This window comes from Thermobia domestica, chromosome 15, assembly GCF_964235325.1.
Source record: "Thermobia domestica chromosome 15, izTheDome1.hap1.1, whole genome shotgun sequence".
Lineage (NCBI taxonomy): Eukaryota > Metazoa > Arthropoda > Insecta > Zygentoma > Lepismatidae > Thermobia > Thermobia domestica.
In genome coordinates, this window is record NC_137468.1 from 25856547 (window position 1) to 25883713 (window position 27167).

Here is a 27167-nt window from a genome sequence, read left to right on the forward strand (position 1 = left end):
GACAACCCGACCCGATAACCCGACCCGAGTGACCCGACCCGAGCTGACCCGATTGACCCGACCCGACAACCCGACCCGAGTTGACCCGATTGACCCGACCCGATAACCCGACCCGAATAACCCGACCCGACAACCCGACCCGATTAGCCTGACCCGACAACCCGACCCGAGCTGACCCGACTGACCCGACCCGATAACCCGACCCGAGTTGACCTGACCCGACCCGACCCGTAACCCGACTCGAACTGACCCGACCCGACTCGGGTCGGGTCGGGTTACGGGTCGGGTCGGGTCAACCCGACCCGTTTGAGAGCACTAGTCGACAGTCAGAAACAATCTTGGCCCGAGCAGTGAACAATTTTCCCATGGACAGTTTTGGGTAAGTTACATGTAAAAATGTAACGCGTTACAAGTTACTTTACTTTTTCCTAAAATGTAACGCGTTACTTGCCCCCAAAAAGTAACTGTTATTTTACTTCGAAAGTAACGCGTTACTTTTAGGTCTGAAACTTAGAATATGTGAACAAATGTTATCACTTCAATTTTCCGTACTACTATTACTATCGCTTTTATTATTATTATTATTATTATTATTATTATTATTATTATTATTATTATTATTATTATTATTATTATTATTATTATTGCCCTTTCTGAATTGCTTTATGTAAATGCAAGGACACATTTTTACTTGACAGCTATAAGTTATGAATATTTTCATATAAGGTAACATTGGCTAAAATGCCATACTGCGTTACTCGTACGGATGGGCTAGGGTAACCAGACGTACTGATTTTCGCAGTACAGTACTGTTTTTCAAAGAGCTGTCCTGCGTGTTGCGAAGATGTCTAGGAAATCGAGAAATATCCTTCTTCTTTAAAATGTCCTGCGAAATGTCCAGAGTTAATTTATTTGCAATATCTTAATGTTTCATTCTTTATTCACAATATTTTGAATCAAACACACTCTTTTCCTGAATGATGAACCGCTGTGTTTTTTAACACTCCTCAGAAGACTAGGGATGGAGAACAATCAACAAACCATTTTTTACAATACATCGCTTTTACTGAGAAGGCCTTGTTGAGATATCGGTAAAGTAGGAAAGGTTTCTTATTGAACTTATGACAGTGATGCTAACCAAGTTAAATAGAAGTTCCTTTGTGCCGGTCTAAATTTTCTTTCATTTCTTAAAATAATACCACGCTTCGAAATTTATTATTATTATTATTATTATTATTATTATTATTATTATTATTATTATTATTATTATTATTATTATTATTATTATTGCTATTATTATTATTATTATTATTATTATTATTATTATTATTATTATTATTATTATTATTATTATTTAGCCCAACACGAACTTTGACTGTACGTTCATAAAATAAACCAATTTGTTATTCATCAAAGCATTTGGAGTTGTGTTTAATTCCTTTAATAATTTTGTTCAGTGCTTCTTCTTAACAAAAATGTTCATTAACTTAAGGTTAACATTAACTGAAATAATGATATGCGTATTGCCGACGCAGTAAGATATCATATACAGTACTATTATACTTGTGTCCTACTTTTCGATTGTTAGAATGTGGTCATTCTACGATGGGCACGAGTGAGTACGAGCGAGTATTCTTTGAAACTCGATTCGACTAAAAACAGACATCTTTGAACGCGATTCGAAAAATTTCCTCCAACTCGACTCGAATTCGGGTCGAGTCGAAACAAATCTGGTTTGTAGTTTCGAGTATTCTCTTCAAGTATCTTGCATAGACAATATAGGTTATCAATGATACTAGTACTACTACTAGTACAACTTTTATTATTATTATTATTAATAATAAATAATAATTATAATTATAATTATAACAACACTGTGTTTAAACATGAAAGAAACGCGGTCTGTGTTTGAATACTAAAAAACTAGTTGATTGCTAACCTCGGTAGTCGTGAATTCTAGGAGTCAAGGATATTGTTCACAAGCTTGTGAATTTGGGTTGAGGGTTTAGGTTGAGTATTCGGGCTCGAGCCAAACATTGTTAAAAGTTATAGGGCACTGGCCAAATATCTTCAAAACTGTTCGGCCCGGGTTTACAATTGTAAACAACTTGAGCAGCTGGGCTCACAGCTCACTCACTATGGACCCGAACCGAGAAGTGAGCCGAGCCAACAGCTCACCGAACCGTGTCAGCAAGAGTCTTCGGCCCAGATGAGCCGAACCGAGCAGATGGTTCATCCAACCAAGCCAGCTCGAGCCGATGGTTCACCCCAAGCGAACCGGCTCGAGCCATCGGCTCAGTTATTACTTCCCAACTGAGCTTCTTATTAAAAAAGTCTCTTGTGGTCTCGATATCGAGACGAGAAGACATGCGAGCATGTTTCCTCCAGTGAGCAACATTAAAAGTATTCCATATTACTACTTAGCTTACATTTCTCATGGCTTTCGCTTTCTAGTGGAATCAGGCCATGATTTCAAAACGAGTTAAAACGTAATAATAATAATAATAATAATAATAATAATAATAATAATAATAATAATAATAATAATAATAATAATAATAATAATAATAATAATAATAATAATAATAATAAATATAAGTATTCCATACATATAGAAATGCTTTTGACCAAGCACACAAGAAATTATATTTTGTCCATTTAGCACTATCATTCTTTTGTCACTGACAATTATTAATATTCATATAGTAAATATCTTATAATTCTTATATTTTAAAATCAATTGACAGGTCTCTGATTGCTTTTATGAGAAATAAATATTTGGTTTTATAGATACTACGCAGTGGGGATGATCGTGCGTCGTTTCGGTCCTATGCCGTTTCGGTCCTGCGCCGTGTCGATCCTGTGCCGTGTCGATCCTGTGCCGTGTCGATCCTGTGCCGTTTCGTTCCTATGCCGTGTCGATCCTGTGCCGTGTCGATCCTGTGCCGTTTCGTTCCTATGCCGTGTCGGCTCTATGCCGTTTCGATCGTACGTATTCTATGCATATAACTTGCACAGGCATAGAATCGACAGGAGTTTATAATTTGTAAGAGCAAAGATTAAACAGATAATAAAAATATTATTTTTTTAGGCACATGATTAAAAGTTAAATTATTTCAGAGCAGCGGCGTGAGAGCAAAACGGCACAGGATCGACACGGCATAGGATCGACACGGCATAGGACCGAAACGGCACAGGATCGACACGGCACAGGACCGAAACAGGTTTCTGAGCTGAATTGTCGGTCGTATGCCGTGTCGATCCTATGCCGTGTCGATCCTGTGCCGCATCCCCACTCTCCAAACTTAGGATCATATCTATAGAGCGTAAATTAGCTTCAAAGCTATCTTTTGAGGACATTGTAAAACCTTCTGCATCCAAAAGAGCCCATAAAGTTAAATTTTAGTTCCAGCTTTTTGAGTTTTCATTTAACTTACATCGATTTAAGAAATTTGCAAAATGTCCGAGTATAATACTTGAGGGAACAGCTTGACTGTTTGTCATAATTAAATATTATGTTCTAAATCAACAGACTGCGGATTCATTCTACACATATGCACATCCGGATATAATTCCAGAAATACTGTGGTTTGCAGTGACTATGATAAGACTATAAGAATGTCTCAAGCGTACTACTCTTAGATTATTTGCCAATTAACTACTAATTAGTTTGGTGTTTTATCTTGTACTAAAAATTAAATTATGTATTGCAATTTTGAAATCAAGTTTTATCACTTGAAGAAAAAAATGGAATGAGAGAATTACTGTGTGATGCCAAAATCATGTGTAGTTGAGGAGTGTTTGGGTTTGGTTGGTCAGAGAGGAGGTGCTAAGGTGAGTTCTTGTCCCTGGCGATGATTAGCCTAGTTGCGTCGCTGGTTGTCGGTGACGTCTTCAAAACTCTTATTTCCATCATGTTTTTCCAGCTTACGTCTTTTGTATTACTTCCCTCTGATTCTCGAATTTGTAGAATTCTAAGTTCTTTGGAGAACTGCTTGAAGTTGAGGAAGTCACTATGTTGTAGTTCCACTACCTCAGAAGGCTGCTTTCTACGAACTAGCTTGATCACAGGGACCAATTGTGAAGGCACATAAATATTTTCTGCTTGCTTAAACAACATATTAAAACAAATTACACATTAAAGTGAACACACACACTCACAAACACACACAAATAGAAAGTCGTTTGAAATACGACTCTGGGTGAAGAATAGAAACTTATCTTATTTTTTCTTGCAAATAGTCGTATCTTGAGTTACGGCAGTTAGAGAAAAATTTAATTCTCTACAATTGAGATACGACGAGCATCAAATTGCTTATTCCACAGTTACATTTAGAAATTTAGATACGGCTATTAAAGAGAATTATAGAGCCCCTAAGGGGGAATTCGGGGCTGGTCTTAACTCAAAAATCGATTTTTTTGAGATACGACACTTTGCAAACAAAGGGACGGTATGTAAGCTTCTTCAGAACAAAAGATGATTTTTTCTCAGGAGGGATTGGACGTTAACTAAGGTGCAAAGACTATTGCGAGATGTTTGGTATCACTCTACGTAGTAATGAGTAAAATGAGGTAAATTGAACTTAGTTTGATAAATAAAGATGTAAACATTTCATATTTGGTTATGAATCAAATAAAAAATTCTGTTCATCGTTCTGGTTTTAAAGGAAAAAAAAAAAAAAAAAAAAAACGGCGGTCACTTTCCGCTCTAACCCTTGCTTGGCTACGGAAATGGCTTCTAAAGTCATATTTAAGAAATAAATATTTTAGAATTTACAAGGTTTTGTAATTGCTCCTGCAATGTTAATTGACTGAAAAAAAGTTTTATTATTTTTTCTTGCAAAATTCCCCTTTCAGTGTTCTATAATCATTCCATTCAATATTTGTAGAAAAATTATGGTTTTTTACCGCTGGATGCATTCCAAGATTTATTGATGGATTTTTTCCCTTCCAACGCTATCTTTTTTTTCCTCTCCTCCCCCTCACCATTCTTTTACAAAGCCATTTCACACATATTTGGAATTGAGCCATCCGACATGTCCTTTTTAATCTTAAATCGAATCTGCAAATGATAGACATATCTTCTGCCTTTTCAAAACGTTTCCTGTTTGACCGTTGAACATTTATTTTTTAAAAAATAATCCGTGTTCCTTTTGAAGTTTGTTTGGCAGATTACAAGTTGAATCAATGCGATTATATAAACATATCTTTTATTTATTATTTGAGGAATAGCTGACTGTATAATACTTTTTGATTTTTTCCCTCTGTGGATAGTATTATTTGGTGTTATTCTTGTAATGCCTGTATTGACTAGACTTTCGATCGATAAAACGTTTTAAATGTATAGAGTGGTCGCAAATTTATTCCCTCGACAGATTTAGTTCGATGGTACTTAAAGAGATACTTTGAACTGATTTCCGGAATCGACTGTGAAAGAAAAGAACCGGAATGTAATCTGTACTATTACGTTCTACCTTTATGAACTGCGGCGAGGAAAAAAAAAAAAGACATATGTGGTCAGGGCCGGATTTAGGGGGGTGCATCGGAGCACGTGCACCCCCCTCCGTTCTGAATATACACTGTGGAAACAGCAATACTTTCCTAAATTTTCATGTCATGTTTCCGTTTCGGGCTTAAAAGAAAGCGGTCTTGCTAAACAAAATACCTTAAGTCAGTTCCTCATACACATCATAGATGCCTAAAGGCATTAAAAAAATAAATTTGATTCAAATGTACTGATAGTTATTGGTGCACCCTCCTCAGAAAATCCTGGATCCGGTCCTGATGTGGTGTACGTAAAAACGAAGGTTTCATGCGTAAATCCTATAGTTTTGTGACAACGACTACCCTATGTAACGTCGTACAGTAAATGTATTCCTGAAAACGTATGTTTTATGCGTACCTTCGTATAAATGTTTCGAACAAACGTACTTTTCGTACAAAAGGAAAGATTGTACATAGGCAGTTAGGGTCTTACATATAGATGTACGTATATAAAATATAGCTGACGTATGTAACATATATATACATATGTAATATACGGAAGACTTAGATGTCAGACATCTTGCAGCTGCATGATGTAACATCTAAGCAGAGAAAAGGGCACTACGTATGTAGCAAATGGATAATGTACAGATTTCCGTAGCAAACATAAGGATTCCGTATATTTGTACAATATACCGCTGTCCGGATAACGGATTTTTCTGTGTGTGTGTGCTGAAGAAGACGAACCATCAATAAAACTGAATAAATATGAAAGAATTGATGTAATTAGGGAAAATGGGAGAACCACGAGAAAATTCACTGACACAATATTTCCCACCACAAACTTACACGACCTTACGCATAAGTTGTGAGTACTCTACCACTGAGCAGTGTTGCCAGATCGGAAGATTAAAAAGTAGCGAAGTTCTGTTCCAAAAGTAATGGATTGGAACTATTTGTAGCTCAAACATTAAATGACTCAAAAAAAAAAAAAAAAAAAAAAAAACACAAAACGTCGATGAACATCTCAGGAATCGCGGATCAGTTACTCCTGAAAGAAAAAACAGAATTGAGTTAAATTTAGTAAAATTCATAAATTGTTAAAATGGGAATTGTGTAATCTGTTTTGTATTTCCTTGAATAAAAGCAATACTGTTGAGTTCTCAGTAACGAAATAGCATGTTTTGGATTCATTTTCATGTAATAGATCTTAATTCTTAGTTTTATTCAAATACGCTCAATATGGTCAGTGTTACGATGTCGAAGACGCTAAAATTTATTGTTGTTTTAACTTCTTAATTACTTACTACTACACTTGCAACGGGACTGGAAGGCGTTAAACCCAGCGTTTCCCAACCGATGTGCCGCGAATGGGCCGCTGGTGTGCCGCAAGGAGATCGAATCAAAATTATTAATTCTGTAGCAATCGAATTGCAAGACATTGGAAAAATGTATATTTGTATTTCACATTACTAGGAACCTCTACTATACATCTACAATTTTAAGTTTCATGTAGTGTTAAACTTACTTTTCTGCACATTTTTAATGTTGAAAAAAGTATTTGTTATCATTGTTATGACCATTATCACTTTTTTTTATTGTTGCAGACTATTTCCTAACTTGAAATTTTAAAATATCATTCAATCCTTTTGCAAAGCAAACATGCATACAAATTACCTACATTTGTGTTTTGAAAGTAAAAGAGATTTGTTTGTTCGTTCCTTATTTAGTGATCTTCGTTCTTAGTGAAAGGTTGGATACAGTTTTCGAAAAAGAAAGTGTATTTTTAAAAATCTGAGTCATTGTTATTTCATTGCAATTGTTTTCAATTTTTAAATTAGAATGAAAAATAAGCATAATGATTTACCACGGGGGAAAACCAGTGATCGAGCTTTCTTCTCTGTGAAAAGGATATCAGTAATCACAGAAAAAAATACCACTGTATTTTATATTTACAAATAATAATAATAATAATAATAATAATAATAATAATAATAATAATAATAATAATAATAATAATAATAATAATAATAATATCTATATGAGTGTGCCTCGAGAATTCAAGTTACACCTGTAGTGTGTCGCAAGTTGAGAAAGGTTGGGAAACGCTGCGTTATCCTTTGTATATATATTTCTAGAGACAGGACCGTCGCATGGATTGTAAGCAGCCGGGGCGAGAATTCCCAGGCGCTCCCCCTCCCTAGTGTGTTATGAAAAACAACCAGAGTTTATTCTGTACTTTTAGATTTAAATTTGTAATGTAAGATCATCATCTAAGATAAAAAAGTTGGCATAATGTCATTTAAAAAAAAAAAGTGAATGGCTTTAGTAGTTAAAACACAAAAGTTAATGAAAACATGATTTTTGAATTATTTAAATCGAGTGGTATTCTTGTTTATTTTGCACAATACATACACTAACATCATAGAATATACAAATAACGATATAAACATTGAAGCACGATGTGAAAATAATAACAAAAGCTATTATTTTCTGACTTTTGCAAAAAATAAGATAAACTTTTCTTTATTTGCAATAAACACATATTTTTTTTCAGAAAATTTATCATAGCGTTGGTATACTAAAGTAACTTTTTCAGGTAACATTTGTAATTAGTTGTATTTGCTTCAATTCAATTCTACAATTATAATTTATGTTCAAAATCAAAATGTACGGTTTGTTAATGTTTGTTCAGCAAGACGATGTCAACAATACGTTGTTCCAAAGCATGTAGTGTAAAAATCAAAGGCTATAATGATAACATAAAAATACTAATAAATTAAAATAGAAGTGAGCATAATTTCCTGCATAATGATATATACATATTTTAATCAAACACTAAATGGCACTCTCCTGATTTTTCTGTGGGCAAATGTGGACCATATCTCCTTGAAATCTAACTTTCTGGCTTCATTATTTTCAATAGCTAGTATGGCCAAATACGTCTTTATCAGCTGCAAATTTCTAAATTGTCAATGAGACAGGCGCTCATATATATATATATATATATATATATATATATATATATATATATATATATATATATATATATATATATATATATATATATATATATATATATGGGGAGATTAGGCAAAACGATACAGTTGTTGTTTTTTATCACGTGTGAGAATACTAAGCTTTCTATAGTCGCAGTTTTCTATACTGACAGAAAGATTGGTATTTCTAATAAAATCGAACAAAGTGATATTGATGTTCCCAAAATGGTTGCCGAGGAATATTTGCTTTTAATGACTAGCTTAAAAATATTATCGTACCCCACATACCGGTGCAAGATTATATTAATACCGGGGCAAGTTGATACAATATTAATGCTTTCCTTATACATAAGTAATAGACTAATATACAATTTTTGTAATCTGAAAGTATAAATAAACCTATATCGAACATTTTAAATGTATATTAGTGATAAACACAAATGTTACACTGAGAGATCTCAACGATGCAGATAAAAAAAAAAAAAAAAAAACTAGGTCAATACTACATCTGTAGTGTGAAAATAGAAACCTGAAAAGGATTAGTCTACTCACAGTCTATATTCAGATTATTCTTCTAATCTTATGACTTTAAAATAACACTGTTATTACATATTCTTCGTTGGCTAATACTAATTTTATTGAAAAGCGAATTAACTAATTCAAGTTATGTAGAATGTAAATAATAATAAAAATAAATGAGTGTCGGATTCCAATTGCTAATCAGTCACCACCTACAGATATAACTCATGACTACAGATAAAAGGACTAACACCTTTATAATTCGTACAGTTGTCATGAAACCACTGTTTGCAGTCACAATACCAAATCCAATCAGTGGACGGCAGATCGACATATTTTTCTGAACATATTGGGCAGTAATATTCACATTTCGCTGCTGATGACTTCTTTATACTTTTCCTCTGAATGTGTTTCCCCTTTTTATCATTTGACGCAAGTTCTTTCTCTATCAGTTTTACTAGCTATTAAGTAAATGGCATACAGGTTGATATGCCCTCAAAGAGAAAATCATAGGTTTCCGAACCTTAGATACGCTCTCCTGAATAATTTACAAAGTGTGACTTAGCGTATTTCTTCCCTGTACCCTTTATATAAATAATAATGGGGCAAGATGATACATGTACCATTTTGCCCCATGCCTTTCTGTATGAACTTGTCCCCAAGTGCATTTGCAAATATTTTTCGTCATTTTCCAACACTGCTAGCAGCTATGCCATCATAAGGCCTATATGTCTTTGTTCATAATACTCACCGGCTCTCGTCGTAATGCTTAGAATTTTCGCATACATACACTACATTTATGAAATACTTTAGTACCCATCAACTGGAATTTACAGTTACACTACTACTTTTCTTTTACATTAGATAAACACAGCTGTTTTTAAAGCAAATTCGCTGGTATTCATGCAGTAGCTCCGCCTTGATATCTTCCTCTTCCTCAACTTCTAAGATTGCTTACTGCTTACAAATACAGCCACTAGAGGGAAAATATCATCTTGCCCGCTTTTCATATATATGTCAACCCCCCTTATTGTGCCTTTATAGCAATAGCGTAGCTCTAAAATGAGGGAGATTCTCCTCTGAACATTCTCTAAAATGTCCAGGAAACATTTAGTAAACTTGTCTCAAAGGAAACAAATATAATGCCAAGTTTCATCTTTAAAAATCTGTATTTTCGTTAAAGTAATTGTCATTGATGTGTAATTGTATGGTATGTACGGGATAGGCAAAACATTACCAGATCATAACTCACAAAGCCTGATTATTTTCTCTATTTGATAACGATGATCAGATAGCAAACACATACCTCTTAAATGGAAGATGTTGGTCGTCTTCTTCTAACAAGGTGCAGCTTAGTGAAACTCCTAAGACTTGTATTGATGGAACTACTTGGAGTGAGAACTTTTAAACGATGATAAAACTTAATAACTGATAATAGTTCAACATGACTCGTAAGAACTTGCTGTCTAGCTTCTTTCTCTCATTAACTGCTTGCTCTCAATGATCCGTTCTACTCTGACTCTGATTCTCTTCTGATCTGACCCCAGTTCCATCCTTGGTAGAGTATTTCTTTGGAAAATGTTGATGTCTAAACTGCTACCTTAACTTACGTCACTACACGTGTTTGCTTATCTCATTGCCGAAATTCACATTTCTGCAATGATCATCAAATAGACAAAATCTCCAGACGTCTATCTCCGTAATCTGACAATTTTGTCATATCCCAAAAATTGTGTTGATGTTAACAAACAAATTTTACAACAAATCTTACAATAGCTCTTACACTGCAATTTGATTTTTTGTTGTCCTTCGTCATCACAACATTACAAATCCACATGTCTGTGCTTACTATCTTACATAAAACGAAAACAATGACTTGGACAACATTACGATCTCATCACAATCTTGCATTACCTTATTAATGTCTTTCTTTTACCTAATTTTAATTTTGTAATTTCTTGTCTTTAATTCTGTAATATCTTCTCGTTTTTATTTTAATCAATTTTTATAAATTTCCGAGTTATAATTTTATTTTAACTTAACTCCTCATCAATATGTATGTATCGAAAATTACTTTTTAAAAGGTAGATGTTTGTTGGGAATTAGTCCCAGAAGCGACAGTCCTATTAGCAACAGGAACTGTTATCTGTCCTATGAGCGACCGATTCATTTACACTGAGATGATAGAAGATGATATGATTCCATCTCGTACGATACGTTTGCCTCTGGCGTTATCAGCGCCCGAACAACTTTGGTATGAAATATGTATCAAATATATTTTTCCTCTACTGTGAGTGCAAATAAAACTTTTTTTTTTTTTTAATTCTAAGTTAGATTTGACGTAAAACATATCAAATAACTTAACGAGACAACAGAGATATTTCCATGAAATGTATATTCCTATGTAATTATTGAAAATCCAGTTTTAATATCCCTTTTCTTCAAAACTCTGTTTTCTGTACTTTATTTGATTCAAATCTAATTACTCACTAAGCCAAGTAACATATTTTATTTTAAAAAAACTTAAACGTGTAACAGTTTTGCCAACTATCTTCTTTTTAGACTTTCTAAGACACTGTGAATAAAATTTTTTAAAAATGACAATAATAAAAGACAGCTTTTGAGATCCCTTACATCTGATTGGCTATTCTCAACCAATTCCACCAATTGCAATGGAGTTCACTCTAAACAATCCAAAAGGTAAACAAATTCTTTAAACTACCTTCCCCCTATTGTAAACTACTAAAACGTAAACTAATTGCTTAATTTGCCTTCCTCCCTTGTTTTGACTTATACATAAAAGCTTGTCGTATAGCAATTTGAAATAATCCCTTATAACTAGACGAACTGTTAAGTCCCGCGAGAGATTTGTAACTTGCGTAATAATTTCTTCGAATACACAGTGTTTTCAGATTTCTTTGATATCCTCAAGTGGTGAACACCCTCTTTTTGTGGGCGCCCGATGGGAAGACAGGGATCGCTCCCCCCTGGCTCACGAAAATGTATACGTAATATAGCAAACCAAGTATATTAAATACCAGATATACCAGACGTGATACAGCAAATATGAAGATGCCCCTCCCTAGAAAATTTTCTTCGGGCGCCCCTACCTCTTTCTGATTTCTTTCTTATGCCATAAACATATTCAATCTAAACTTATGCTCCGCATCATTTTAACATGAAATTTGTAATTATATTAGAATCATAGACGAAGGCGGAGCTACTCTAAATATTTAGTTAGTTTTCCCATTGATATAGTCAGTATATTCATAGAAATTATTTCAAAAATATAATATTAGGAAAAATGTTTAAAATATTGTTAATGTAATGAGAGCAGTCTGACGTATTAAATTCAGGTAGAGCGAAATTTTTCATAGTACATTTTGTTAGGTTCTAAATCACATTAACATGAAACAAGTTAAAGAAGAGAGAACCTTATCTTCTTCCATTATCTTAGTATGAACGAATCGGTGACTTATAGCGCAGTTAACAGATCGAATCGGTCGCTCATAGGACAGTTAACAGTTTCTGTCGCTAATAGGACTGTCGCAAGTGGGACGACACCTTTGTTGGTCATGACAGCGATTTGTGTTGTTGACATTGTATTAGTTGACAGGGACGCAGCCAGAATTTCGATTTGGGGACAGTAAGAAAGGGTGTCTGGGAATACCCCCCTCCCGAGTACCCGAAGTTCGGGAGTACCCTTCGAAACTTTTCGTAAAACTTAAGCCTTAAAATTGCATTGTAATGCCTTTTTAAAAATGTTTTCAGTTTAAACCAATATAGGATAGCCTAAATTTGAATTTTATTAAGATTTCTTTAATCTTAATATACTCTTGTTATACTAATTACAAGATAATAATAATAATAATAATAATAATAATAATAATAATAATAATAATAATAATAATAATAATAAAATATGAAAATGAAACTATTCGATCTTGCAGGTATAAAGTTTGTGAATAAACATTCCCTTAGTTGGAAACAAGTACTTTGTTGTCAAAATTGCAATATCTGCATCACATCATTGTCCTATCACTTCATACTGAGCCTAACAATGCTAGAAAAACTCCGTTCTCTATAAATTTTGCGTGGATCATTTTGAAAGTTGATTACCTCTCATTCGATATATTACATTCGTCCATTCATTCGTTCATTATTTTCTTTTTTCTATCTTTAAATACCAGAATACAATTTTCGTTTCTTGACAATTTTTGAGAAACTTTGTTATCACACACTCTACAACCCACATCCTTAGTAACATTAACTTTTTAGATTTAGAAGAAAACAATATTATTAAAATTTGACAATTAAGAATGATTTCATGTCTATTTATCTTCATTATGTCTATTTTTCGCTTCTAGAAAAGTTTGTTGGCTTGGATTTTATATTTATGAAAAATCCCGCATATGTCGGCAATTTCGACGAAAATTCCCATTACATCTTTTCGAAAAATAAAAAAAAAAAAAAAAATCCATGAAATGGAATTTTTCCCATGGGTTGGCATCACTGGAGTGCACTCAATGACAACAGTAATACGAAGTTGCAATTATCTCAGGTTTTCGGTTAGCAAAGGTACATAAACAGTATCTTCGTAGCATCTTTGTAAACAAACAGATCTTCAAGATATCACTGTTACATCCACTTCAAGACCTGAGCTTACCATATCACGCACTGTCGCAGCTTCAACACCTGAAGTTAGTCGCAGCTTCAACACAAAAAAAACTTCTTCAACTCCTGAAGGATTTAAACCTGACCAACATAGTACATATGCTACACACTTATATACCAAAGCTGAAAGCTGCCCCAGATACGCTCAGCAAATTCACCATCCTCACGGATTTCTTCTCTCAACTATTACCGTAGAGTCAAGAAGCCTTTTCAGCACTTCAGCACTTCAGTGTTTGTTATAAGATGCATTTTTCTTTCATTTTGTATTGTTTGCAACGATAACATTTATATAATGTTGGTGTATATCCGGCTTAAGGGCAAAAGTGCTTTTAAATGTTACATCAACTAGAAAAAGAAGAAGAAGAAGAGAAAGGAAGTTAGTTTAAAATTGTATAAATTAATATCGATTTGGGTTGGTTAATAATTTCAAGTGTGTATGTTGATTTGGTCGACATGGAAACGAAACACGGCAGCTAAGCATTTGTTTATGTAAAATAAAAAAGTTATAAGAAACTAGAACAATATACTATAAGGAATCAATTAAGTTTTCTGGCGTGTATAATACTAATATACATAATATATTGGAGATTTAAGTTACATCAGCTAATGTGTTTTCATTTATATAGTGAATAGTAAATATTAATGATTCCATAGGTGAAAATAATTGAACTGTGTGGCCTAATATATGTGCCGTTATATGTTCTGTATTTTTGTATTTTGTAACTTAATATTATATCCAGTCAAACAATAAATAAATGAATCATGTTACCTATCTCGAAATGAAACTCTAAATAAATGAATTCTCATGGCCGAAGAGAAGGCGTTATCTTCTGCTGCCCAAACTTAAAAAAAAAAACAATACACAAACAGGTGTGATGTAATAAACATGAAACGTTCAGGTATTCGTGATTATTTATCTGTGATAACTAAAGTGGATCAATGTGGATGGATTTGGTTCCGTTACTGTAACTATATTTATTGATTTAATATATTTCTTGTTCATTACTATTCCTAGATGATTATATGTGTTCATGTGTGTAGTTGGAGAGAGAGCGTCATTGCGCGTTCAAACCCCTATGCCCTGCTACGATCCGCTCGGGAGAGTAATACTCCCGGAAGTACGTTTTTTCGCGCGCCAGCCTAGCCAGCTGTTTTACGCGCTACCCTAGCCAGGTGTTTTAAGTTGGTCACAAAATGTATATCATGGGAGTCAAGGTGGAACAAAAGGAGCCCTGTGGGTCTTCCAAACCCGTTCCTCCTCCTACTCCTACTATTACTCCCACTCCTCCTCCTGAGCTCCTCCGTGGCTAAGCGGTTAGCGTACGCGCCTTTGGCGTGGGAGACCCGGGTTCGATTCCCGGCGGGAGCTCATGTGGTTCGGATTCCACGTTAATCAGTAGGTCCACGTCTCATATAGCCTCGCTGCTGAACGAGACGTAAAACTCAAAATCAATCAATCAATCACTCCTCCTCCTCCAACTACTACTCCCACTCCTCCTCCAACTACTACTATTACTACTTATCTGCACAGAAGTAAGTAAATCACTTTTTTGAGTATTATTTTCGTTATTTTAATGAAAAAAGTATGAAAATTAAAAAAAATAAAAACTTTCCTTGGACAAGGTTTGAACACACACCAAAAGCGATTTCCGTTACTAGCCCGTAGCGCTAGCACGCTCTGCTACGAGGGCCGACAGTAAGAAGCGTTTGATTTCTGCTATATGCAAGTTACGTGGCAAGAAACGGATAACGCTAACCAATCAGAACCATGTATTTAGTTTGTATTTCCGGGAGTATTACTCTCCCGGGCTAGTCATGTCCTGCTGAACTTAATTTTATCCCTCCAATACCAATAACCTAGTACGCACATTGCTTGTATGCATCGACTATCAAACTAGAACCTGAGATACGAACACAGCACGTTAAAGTGTTATATCTCGCTTTCAATCCTTTTTTTGCCTGTGATTGATATTGTGTTAAAGATTTACGAGCCTGTTTATTTTATTAAGAGATGTTAACTTACGGATAATAAAAGATTTCCTTGATTTTATTTTGGAATTTATGTGACTGTAGAGTATTTCTCTTAATTCAACAGAACTCTCAAAAACATACGAATGTTTTATGCAGTGCAAACATTAAACACAAAGTGATCTGGAGCGAATGGGCAAGAGATGTGTTAGGCGAGTGAAGCCAGAAGCCCTCTCTCTTTGTTCATTGCCTTTGTAGGGGGCAGATACAATAGTAGAAGAGAGTTCCGTATAGAACGCTGGTCGTCAGATAACCACAAACTGTGGTTGCTCTTTTATTTTAAAATCTGTAGCGGTACCTATTTTGAGTACGTTTCAAGTAGCAACGGGGAAAGGGTGGCTAGCATAACGAAGGAGAAACGCACACAATTCAGGAAGCACTTTTACCACAAAACGAAACGGAAATTCTATGTAGACCACCGTACGCATATTCCACCTTTCTCCCTAGTTTACTTCTTTCGTATACTATAAACAAATAAAAAAACGTTTAATATATATGTTTGAATTTCCTCTACTTTTTTTAAATTACATTTCTGAATTGTACCACAAACATTTGTAAGGGTTGGTGTGTTATTTTAAAAATCTAGCATCTCTTCTGAGCACTGAAGTTAGGTTTTATATGTAATGTTGATCTCAATTTAAATGTGGAGTTTGAATCATCTACACACGGAGAGACGAACCTGAACCTCCTGACTAAAACGCAAAGAAACAATCATTTAATCTCGAAAGTCCTAGTAAATTTTATTATTGTACTACAAATACGAGGGTGCTTCAGAAAGTAATGTCTCCAAGGTGATACCTTTGTGTTTTATAGATAATACCGATAAAGGTATCAGTGGAAAGCTCGCAATGTCAGCTATACATGGTTGTATAATTGTTCAACATAGTCCCCATTACAGGCAACACATTTGCGCCAACGCGAAACAAGGTTTTTCATGCCGTCGGCGGAGAATTGTGGTAGCTGCTGAGGACACCATTGCCAAACGGATGCTTCAACCTCCGTGTCACAATTGTAACGTTGGCCCTGAAGGTGATCCGTAAGTTTGTGGAAGACCCAAAAGTCGTAGAGCGCAAGATCCGGACTATAGGCAGCGTCAGGCAGAATGTCAACAACACTTTGCCTGCAGATGGGATAATTTTGAATTCTTTGGCGGAGGAGAGGATGTGTGGTTATACTTCATCGACTGAGGCTTCGTTTCTGGATCGTAATTGCGTATCCACGACTCGTCACCGGCGATGAATGTTCTTGGGCGCACAACCTTCCGCAGTCAGAAATTCATTGACAGCCAGCTGTTTTAACCGGACGTCGCCACTGGATGCCATGGATTGCTCCATTACTCTGGAACAAGAAGAGATAGGAAAGTGAAACAAGTGACATTCTATAGGATAAACATCAGCGCATTAATCATAAACAGTTTAAAATGTTTACAGTATTGTTGGCCAGACGGGCTTGGAGGCATTATTTTCTGAATTCATTTTGTTGTTATGAATAGTTCTTGCACTCTGAAACCTAAACAGATATTTTCAACTGAATACTCTGAGACGTCACAGTTTATTTCTCGCCTTCTCAGTGAGAAGAGAGGGAACTGGCAGATACCTAAGGCTAATAAAAAGCTCTGACGACAGGTAAACAGGAACAGTGGTAGCATAGTCTTGTTTGCATTCTTAGTGATTGTCGATACCAGATTAGTCACACCCTGGCAACACTTCCTCTCTTACACGATTTTTGCACTTCTAGCGATTCGCACGGGTTATCTCAGATTGTTAAACCCATACGCATAGGTCACACATCGGCTCCTACGTCACACATCGACCAGCTGGAAATGATCCGTTTAAAGACGGCTGTTACGCCTGTAGTCAATGGCCAATGGTGACTTTCCTTTTTGATTACATTTGCAAGGTTATTTTCTAGTCATTGGATTGGGAGAAGAACATTCACTTACATTCTTAAAGATAATTTAATACCATAGGTGCAGAAATTGATCTCCATGAATATTACAATACTCTTAGAACATTTCCATGACACATGGAACACCAAACGTTATCTGTATCAATGTGAATAAATGTATCTGCGATGCACTTTTTTAATTCATCCACTGCGTGGGGATTTCTCTGGTAAATCTTGTTATTTACTTTGCCCTCCAAAACGAAGTTGATTGGTAACAGGTCAGGTGAACGTGATGGCTATTCAATGTTGCCCGTTCTTACGAACCGTTTGGTTAAAGTAGTTCCATTCTGCCAACGCATAATGAGAAGGTGCTCAACGTTACGGAAAGAAGAGCTCTGATGCTTAATTGTGGCACTAGCACGTCACGAGGCATTTGTAGGCAATTCGTCCCAAATACAGTTTCATCAAAGGAAAATGGGCCGACAACATCTGCACCCCACACTTTAATATCTGGATAGTTCACTTGAGAGATGATGGTAACATGAGTATTGTATTCAGCACAACATATGCAATTATGCCTCTTCATGTGACCTGACAATTGGAATCAAACCTCAGCTGACCAAATGATCATATCGAGAATGTCTGGCTCTAAACCGATTTGGTGACACTACAGTTCGCAGAGGTACAATCAGTGATGAGCTCAATAACACAATAGCTTAATAACATTTCTAAAACGAAGATAAGGCATGTCGCATACTGGTTTACAATTTTTGTTTAGAATAATTAGATCTAAAATGTGAAACCAATTGCGGAATTATGTAAAGATGCTTTGGCCCACTTAGTATAAATTTAATATTACTTGAACTAAATTTTACGTATTTAGAAATATTAACATTAGACATCGCGAAATTTAATTGTCATAAAGTAAGGACATTTAAATAGATTGGAAAAGGAATTGGTATAATCAAACTACATTAAAATTTCAGTTCGTTTGAAACAAAACGGAGAACAACACTTCTACATTTTCTAAAAAAGTCAGTGAGATAAGTAATAAACATGGCGTTGGTATTCTACTCCGTTAAGGTAATAAGTTTTTGAAGAGAGATATTTCCCGTCGTTGTTGGACCATACAACGCATTGGATAGTACAGAAGGGGTGTAGATTGAATAAAATGCAGATAATACTCAATATTTTTTGTTTTTATTAGAATCACTCTAGTAAGTCTTATAAGTTTGTTATATTATAATGATCAAGCTAGTGTGCCTTATAAGATTGTACACGCTAGTGAAGGTTATAATATTGTAATGTTGTTAGGGTCACGCTAGTGGAGCTTATAAGATTGTAATGCTGTTAGAATCACGCTAGTGGAGCTTATAAGATTGTAATGTTGTTACGATCACGCTAGTGGATCCTATAAGATTGTAATGTTGTTAGGGTCACGCTAATGGAGCTTATAAGATTGTAATGTTGTTAGGGTCACGCTACTGGAGCTTATAAGATTGTAATGCTATTATGATCACGCTAGTGAAGCTTATAAGATTGTAATGTTATTATGATCACGCTAGTGGAGCTTTAAGATTGTAATGTTGTTAGGGTCACGCTAGTGGAGCTTATAAGATTGTAATGTTATTACGATCACGCTAGTGGAGCTTATAAAATTGTAATGTTATTATGATCACGCTAGTGGAGCTTATAAGATTGTAATGTTGTTAGGGTCACGCTAATGGAGCTTATAAGATTGTAATGTTATTACGATCACGCTAGTGGAGCTTATAAGATTGTAATGTTGTTAGGGTCACGCTAATGGAGCTTATAAGGTTGTAATGTTGTTAGGGTCACGCTAGTGAAGCTTATAAGATTGTAATGTTATTATGATCACGCTAGTGAAGCTTATAAGATTGTAATGTTATTATGATCACGCTAGTGGAGCTTATAAGATTGTAATGTTGTTAGGGTCACGCTAATGGAGCTTATAAGATTGTAATGTTATTACGATCACGCTAGTGGAGCTTATAAGATTGTAATGTTATTATGATCACGCTAATGGAGCTTATAAGATTGTAATGTTGTTAGGGTCACGCTAGTGAAGCTTATAAGATTGTAATGTTATTATGATCACGCTAGTGAAGCTTATAAGATTGTAATGTTATTATGATCACGCTAGTGGAGCTTATAAGATTGTAATGTTGTTAGGGTCACGCTAATGGAGCTTATAAGATTGTAATGTTGTTAGGGTCACGCTAATGGAGCTTATAAGATTGTAATGTTGTTAGGGTCACGCTAGTGAAGCTTATAAGATTGTAATGTTATTACGATCACGCTAGTGAAGCTTATAAGATTGTATTGTTATTATGATCACGCTAATGGAGCTTATAAGATTGTAATGTTGTTAGGGTCACGCTAGTGAAGCTTATAAGATTGTAATGTTATTATGATCACGCTAGTGAAGCTTATAAGATTGTAATGTTATTATGATCACGCTAATGGAGCTTATAAGATTGTAATGTTGTTAGGGTCACGCTAATGGAGCTTATAAGATTGTAATGTTATTACGATCACGCTAGTGGAGCTTATAAGATTGTAATGTTGTTAGGGTCACGCTAATGGAGCTTATAAGATTGTAATGTTGTTAGGGTCACGCTAATGGAGCTTATAAGATTGTAATGTTGTTAGGGTCACGCTAATGGAGCTTATAAGATTGTAATGTTATTAGGGTCACGCTAGTGAAGCTTATAAGATTGTAATGTTATTATGATCACGCTAGTGAAGCTTATAAGATTGTAATGTTATTATGATCACGCTAGTGGAGCTTTAAGATTGTAATGTTATTATGATCACGCTAGTGAAGCTTATAAGATTGTAATGTTATTACGATCACGCTAGTGGAGCTTATAAAATTGTAATGTTGTTAGGATCACGCTAGTGGAGCTTATAAGATTGTAAGTGGACTTTGACCACGCTAGTGGGCTTTATAATGTTATGTTAGTACGTCCATCCGTTACTTCATACGATAGCTCTAGAAAGAACACGATTTTTTTAAAAAAAAAACTGTCTTTTTGCTATAAATTGCTATAACAATTACGCCAGTGAATTCGTTAATAAAAATACGGGACCATCTTAGCGGGTAACGGTAACTTTAACGGTGGACCCGATAACAAATTCATAAAACTGTGATTTCGCGTGATCCTGTTCACTGTCTTTAGCAGAGTTTATTTCTATTTAATTCCAAGATTGTTACATTACTTAAGCACTTCATTGTATAATTGGTGACAAACACACTTTGTTGAATTCTGTATTGTGTACATTTCTCAATTTACCTAATTACTGTATCTGTTAGCATTTTCCCCATCTAACCGAAACTAAATAATTTTATTACACGTTTAAATTAATCTGCCTATATGGCAAAGAGAGTCATGTATAGAAATCATGTTATATTTATATTAATGACAGGAACGCCTTTTTTGCTACTTTTTCTAAATATGCCTGACTTGGACAGCCGTGAAAAATGTTGGCTTCTGATAGGAACGAAGAATATACTATTACACTAAAATCTTGTGACACGAATAAAAAATTATAGCACATATATATATATATATGTGTGTGTGTGTGTGTTTGGCTATGTTATAGCTTCGATATGGATATGTAAGAAATCACTGCCAGACTGTGAAAAAGTAATACAAATAAAAACAAGAAATAATCAAAATAGAAGGATATAAATATTCTCTTTTCCATGCGAGGAAAACTTTCTCAAACTATTGAATTCTGCTAGAGGGAGATGTTTTTTTTTTTGTTCTTATTTCTTTTTTTCTTTATGATAGTTTGAGCAATTTTGATGAATGGCGTTTTTCTGTGCATCCATCTTGGCCTCGACAAATTTCTCCCCAATGGGTTCTTCCTCTCGCATCGCCCTTGTTCTGTTTTTTTTGTTTGTTATTTTTATTTTGTTTTACTCTGGTTTGTTCTTTTCCCTTCAACTTGTGTGGGTTTCTCGTGCAGTCTTTTCTGGATGCTTTTCCCCTTTTCAGAAAGACATCAAAAAGTCTGTAAAATCTATGCTACCAGTGGGTTGCAGCCGATGGTTGTTTAGTTCCAAGATTGTGATCATATGTGTGTGTATGTCCATGTGACACAGGTTCCAGATACAGGATATCTAACTCTAAAATCTTAACCAAGTAGAATATTTCATTTAGAATAAGAAGTACAAGCCACATACAAGCAGGCCCGTATCCACGGGGGACTAGGGTGGGCCGGCCCCCTAAATTTCCACCGAACCCCCGAAAATTTTCACGCTAGGCTTGCAAATGAACTATAATATGGTTGGGTCGGGTCCCCCCTAACTTCTATCGCCCCCCCTATATTTTTGGGCTGGCTACCGGCGTGCATACAAGTACAAATACAAGTAATAAATAAAACATTTAAGTAGCAGCTGGAGGATTAGATGATTTAATTAAAGAAATGTGGTTTGTACTTGTTATTCTAAATGAAATATTTGACTTGCTTAAGATTTTAGAGTTAGTTATCCTGTATCTGGAGCCTGTGTCGCATGGACATACACATACATGTATATGATCACAATCTTGGAACTAAACAACCATCGGCTGCAACTCTTTTAGACTTTACTCGGAAAAAAAATGATCAATAGCATATTATAGGGTTATTAGTGAAATGTAGATTCATGAAGTCGTATAAATAAAATCGTTAAATACATTTTTGAAAGTTGGTAACTTTTTATTTCCATCTCTTGCAAACTACCATTATATTTATGAATAGGAAGAACATTCTTTAAACCTTTCTCGCTAGAAGAAAAATCTTACGACATTCCTAAGTTTAAAAATTAACCTGAATACGATATGTCGTGTGTACTATAGACGAGTGTACATGAATCGAGATGAACAAAACAAACAAATGAACAGACATCGAAAAAATAAATTTTTTCGAAATGCATAGGGCTACGAAACATGTAAATTATGTCGTAATCTCGAATTCGACTTTTTCCAGACCGATTTTTGTCCTTATTTTTTCTCTCATTTTGCTCGAAAGTAAATATATTTAAATATAACCATCTTGATTTACATCTAAGTGCATTCAACATGTAAGTTCTGTTTATTGAAGTTGAAGTCAATCTGAATGTACTTGACCAATTTAAGCAAGAATTGGTATGAATCTAACAGATGAAGTACGTTAAAGCATGATTGCCAAATTTCGTTAAAATCGGGCGAGACCAAAAACTAAAAACGGTAAATCAATCACCAACTTTATATCTTACCAGCCTTATACCTGGTTCGCTTGTAATTAGTTTTAAAGGAGTTTGGGTTATTGAAACTCCTTTATATATGAGGAGTTTCATGTAATAAGGACATAAGCGAGTTTACTCTCTTTTTGCATCAAACGCAATGTGGCTTTTACCGTGTTTGTTTAGCCTCCTAGTAACATTTCAATTTAATATCGGAATAAAATGCTACATTTTACATTGTTTTGTGTAAGAAAAAAAAACTACTTAAATTTTCAACATCGTTTTTCTCTAATTGCAAGTTTCAGACTTATGCCCTTATTGCATCAAACTCCTCATATTTACCATGTCTGTCTGTGTATGCTTGTGTGTGTGTGTGCGTGTGTCCGTCCATCCGACCGGGAAACAAAAGTTCACAATAACTACGTGAGGATTACCATTAATTTTGACCAGCATGTAGAAGCTTGAAATTTAGAAGTAGAATTCCTTGGCGAGGTGAAACTCATATCGGAAGTTAGGGCACGGTGGCTCAGTGGTAGAGCGCTTACCTCTGGTGCTTGGTGTCCCTGGTTCGATTCCCAGTAAAATTAAGTTTAAGAGGGACAACATTGTGTTCGTGGGATATCTCGGAGTACTTTCGTTTCCTCTCACATTCTCATTCCACCAATTTTTCATCATCATTCACTTGCCTTACTAATTCGTCTTCCTTAGCCTAACGGGCATAATAACGGGACGTTAAACTGAAAGATTGCATTTCACTTCTTTCATATCGGAAGTGATAGAAACAGGCCGGTAGCCAGGCCAAAAATGTAGGGGGGATCGGTAGAAGTTAGGGGGGGCCCGACCCAACCATATTATAGTTCATCACAATATTATAGTTCATTTGCAAGCCTACCGTGAAAATTTTAGGGGAAGCCAGTGGAAATTTAGGGGACGGCCCTTAACTCCCGTGGGTACGGGCCTGGATAGAAATCAACCATTTTCCCTTATAACGCTGATCACTATTGAGTAAAAACGGTAATTGATACCGAGATGTATTTTTTTACATTAGATTAAGCAGTCCAAGGATACGTTTCTAAATCCCCATCATAAATCTGTACTAAAACCGGAAATGGTACAAATCCACTACAACTTCCAGTTTTCAATATTGATTTGCATAGAGCAAAAAAGATAACAGCGATTTGTCGTTCTAAGGATAGATACGATTTAATCTCTTAACAATCTATTCAAACCGGAAAGTAGAGTACATATGTATGTTCTGCAGACACTTTTTCCCCTCCACCCCCTAACTAACAAAAAACTATGAAGCCACCACTGTGCACTTTAACACAGAGGGATAACCCAAAGTGAGATTGAATATGCTTTTATGACATTTGTAATCATAAAAACTTACATTAAAAAACTTATAACTAACTTACATCTAAAACTTATAACTAACTTACATCTACTTCTTTTCTATCTTATAATGACCCCAAGCTAATGTATTTACCCCATCTCGTAATATATATCTCTTATCATCTGAAGAATCTAATGCTAGCTTATGAACGGTTATACTATATATATCGTGCTTATAACTTCTAATGAGGTTTATGTCTTTATACGTTTTAACATTTTTAAATAAACTTTCTTTATAATCATCAAATTGCAACTCCTTGGCAACTACACATTTAGTTACTCCTTTAGCTTTTTTCTCTTCTTTATTTTCTACAGTAGTATGGGCGTTACTTGGCCTAACTTTTTGGCCCCTGGGTCCCTGCCTCAGGACCCATGGTCCCTGGCCGGGGTCAATGACCTAGGGGTACCTAGGACCACCCCCTCTAAATTTTGGCAGGGGTACCATGGCCCACCCCCTAAATTTTGGCAGAAGTACATAGGACCACCCCCCTTAAATTTTGGAAATTGCCAAATCTAAAAATTTGGTATAGTAGCCTAGGACCATAGTATGTACCTCTATTAGTATTGGGTGTCTATGTCGTTCCCTTTCATGAGTAAAAAATTGCCAAAAATTCAAATTTCGGGGGTTTTTGACCTAATTTATCCCCTTTGATGAGGTGTTATTACCCTATATAGTTATATGGGCGTATACAGGGGTCCATTACCTTTCATAAGACATGGGTATATTAATGCACCCCTTTAAATTTTTGGGAGGGGTACCTTGGCCCACCCCTTAAATTTTGGAAATTGCCCAATTTAAACATTGGGTATTATAGTACAGGACCCTAATATGTATTATGATAAATTTGGGTGGTCCACCTTGTTCCCTTTTAGGGGTACAAAATTGCCAAAATATAAACGTAAGCAATACGTAGTACCACGTGTTTGGTTTTTGGTCGATTTTATCCCCTTTGATGAGGTGTTATTATCCTATATAGTTATATGGTCATGTATAGGGGTCCATTACCTTTCATAAGATATAGGTACATTTGTGCACCCCTTTAAAAATTTGGGAGGGGTACTTTGGCCCACCCCTTAAATTTTGGAAATTGCCCAATTTCAACATTGGGTATTATAGTACTGGACCCTAACATGTATTATAATAAATTTGGGTGGTCCACCTCGTTCCCTTCTAGGGGTACAAAATTGCCAAAATATAAACGTAAGCAATACGTTGTACCACGTGTTTGGTCTTTTGGCCTAATTTATCCTCTTGGATGAGGTCCTATTACCCTATATGGTTATATGGTTATGTATGGGGGTCTATTTCCTATCATAAGACATAGGTACATTTGTGCACCCCTTTAAAAATTTGGGAGGGGTACCTTGGCCCACCCCTTAAATTTTGGAAATTGCCCAATTTAAACATTTGGTATTATAGTACCGGACCCTAACATGTATTATGATAAATTTGGGTGGTCCACCTCGTTTCCTTTTAGGGGTACAAAATTGCCAAAATATAAAAGTCAGCAATACGATGTACCACATGTTTGGTCTTTTGGCCCAATTTATCCTCTTGGATGATGTCCTATTACCTTATATGGTTATATGGTTATGTATAGGGATCTATTACCTTTCATAAGACATAGGTACATTTGTGCACTCCTTTAAAAAATTGGAAGGGGTACCTTGGTCAACCCCTTAAATTTTAGAAATTGCCCAATTTAAACATTTGGTATTATAGTACTGGGGCCGTAACATGTATTATGATAAATTTGGGTGGTTCACCTCGTTCCCTTTTTAGGGGTACGAAATTGCCAAAGTTTAGTACAACCACGTATTTCGTTTTTCACCTAATTTATTCCCTTGGATGAGGTCCTATTACCTTATATGATTATATGGTCATGTATATTGGTCCATTCCCTATTATAAGACATGGGTATATTGATGCACCCTTTAAAAATTTGGGAGGGGTACCTTGGCACACCCCTTAAATTTTTGGAAATTGCCCAATTTAAACATTTGGTATAATTGTATAAGACCCTAATATATATTACTATAAATTTTTGTGGTCCATCTCGTTCCCTTTTTATGGGTACGAAATTGCCAAATTTTAGTACAACCACGTGTTTCGTTTTTGACCTAATTTATTCCCTTGGATGAGGTCCTATTACCTTATATGATTATATGGTCATGTATAGGGCTCCATTTCCTATCATAAGACATAGGTACATTGATGCACCCCGGGAGGGGATTCGGTATCATAGTACATGCCTCAACATGTATCATGATAAATTTGGGGTGGTCCACATCGTTCTCTTTTAGGGGTACAAAATTGCTAAAATATAAACATAAGCAATATGTTGTACCATGTGTTTGGTTTTTGGCCCAATTTCTCCCCTTTGATGAGGTTTTATTACCTTATATGGTTATGTATATAGGTTCATTTCATATCATAAGATATGGTACATTGATGCATCCTTTAAAATTTGGGAGGGGTATCTTGGCTCATCCACTCGGTTTTAGAAATTGTTTAATATAAGCATTTGGTATCATAGTACAGGTCTTCAATATGTACCACTATAAATTTGGATGGTCCACATCGTTCCCTTTTCATAGGTAAAGAACTACCAAAAATCAAATTTCGGAGGTTATTGACCCCTATTTAGCACGTTATATGGGTATGTACAGATGTTTATTACCTTTATATGTTTATGTTCCCTTTTAAATTTGGGAATTATCAAATAACAAAATCCGGTAAACGTTTTCTAGGACCTATTGTAGATGTTGATGTTCCTCTTATGGCCAAATATTCAAAATTTAAATGTTATTGACCGGCTTTATTATTGAATAAGTACAGGATTTATTACTTTTTTCATAAGACACAGGTGTATTTGTGTACCAATCTTAAATTTTGGAAGGGGTACATTTCTTATTGTCGTATCAATAATTGGTAATTGGATAGTATCTCA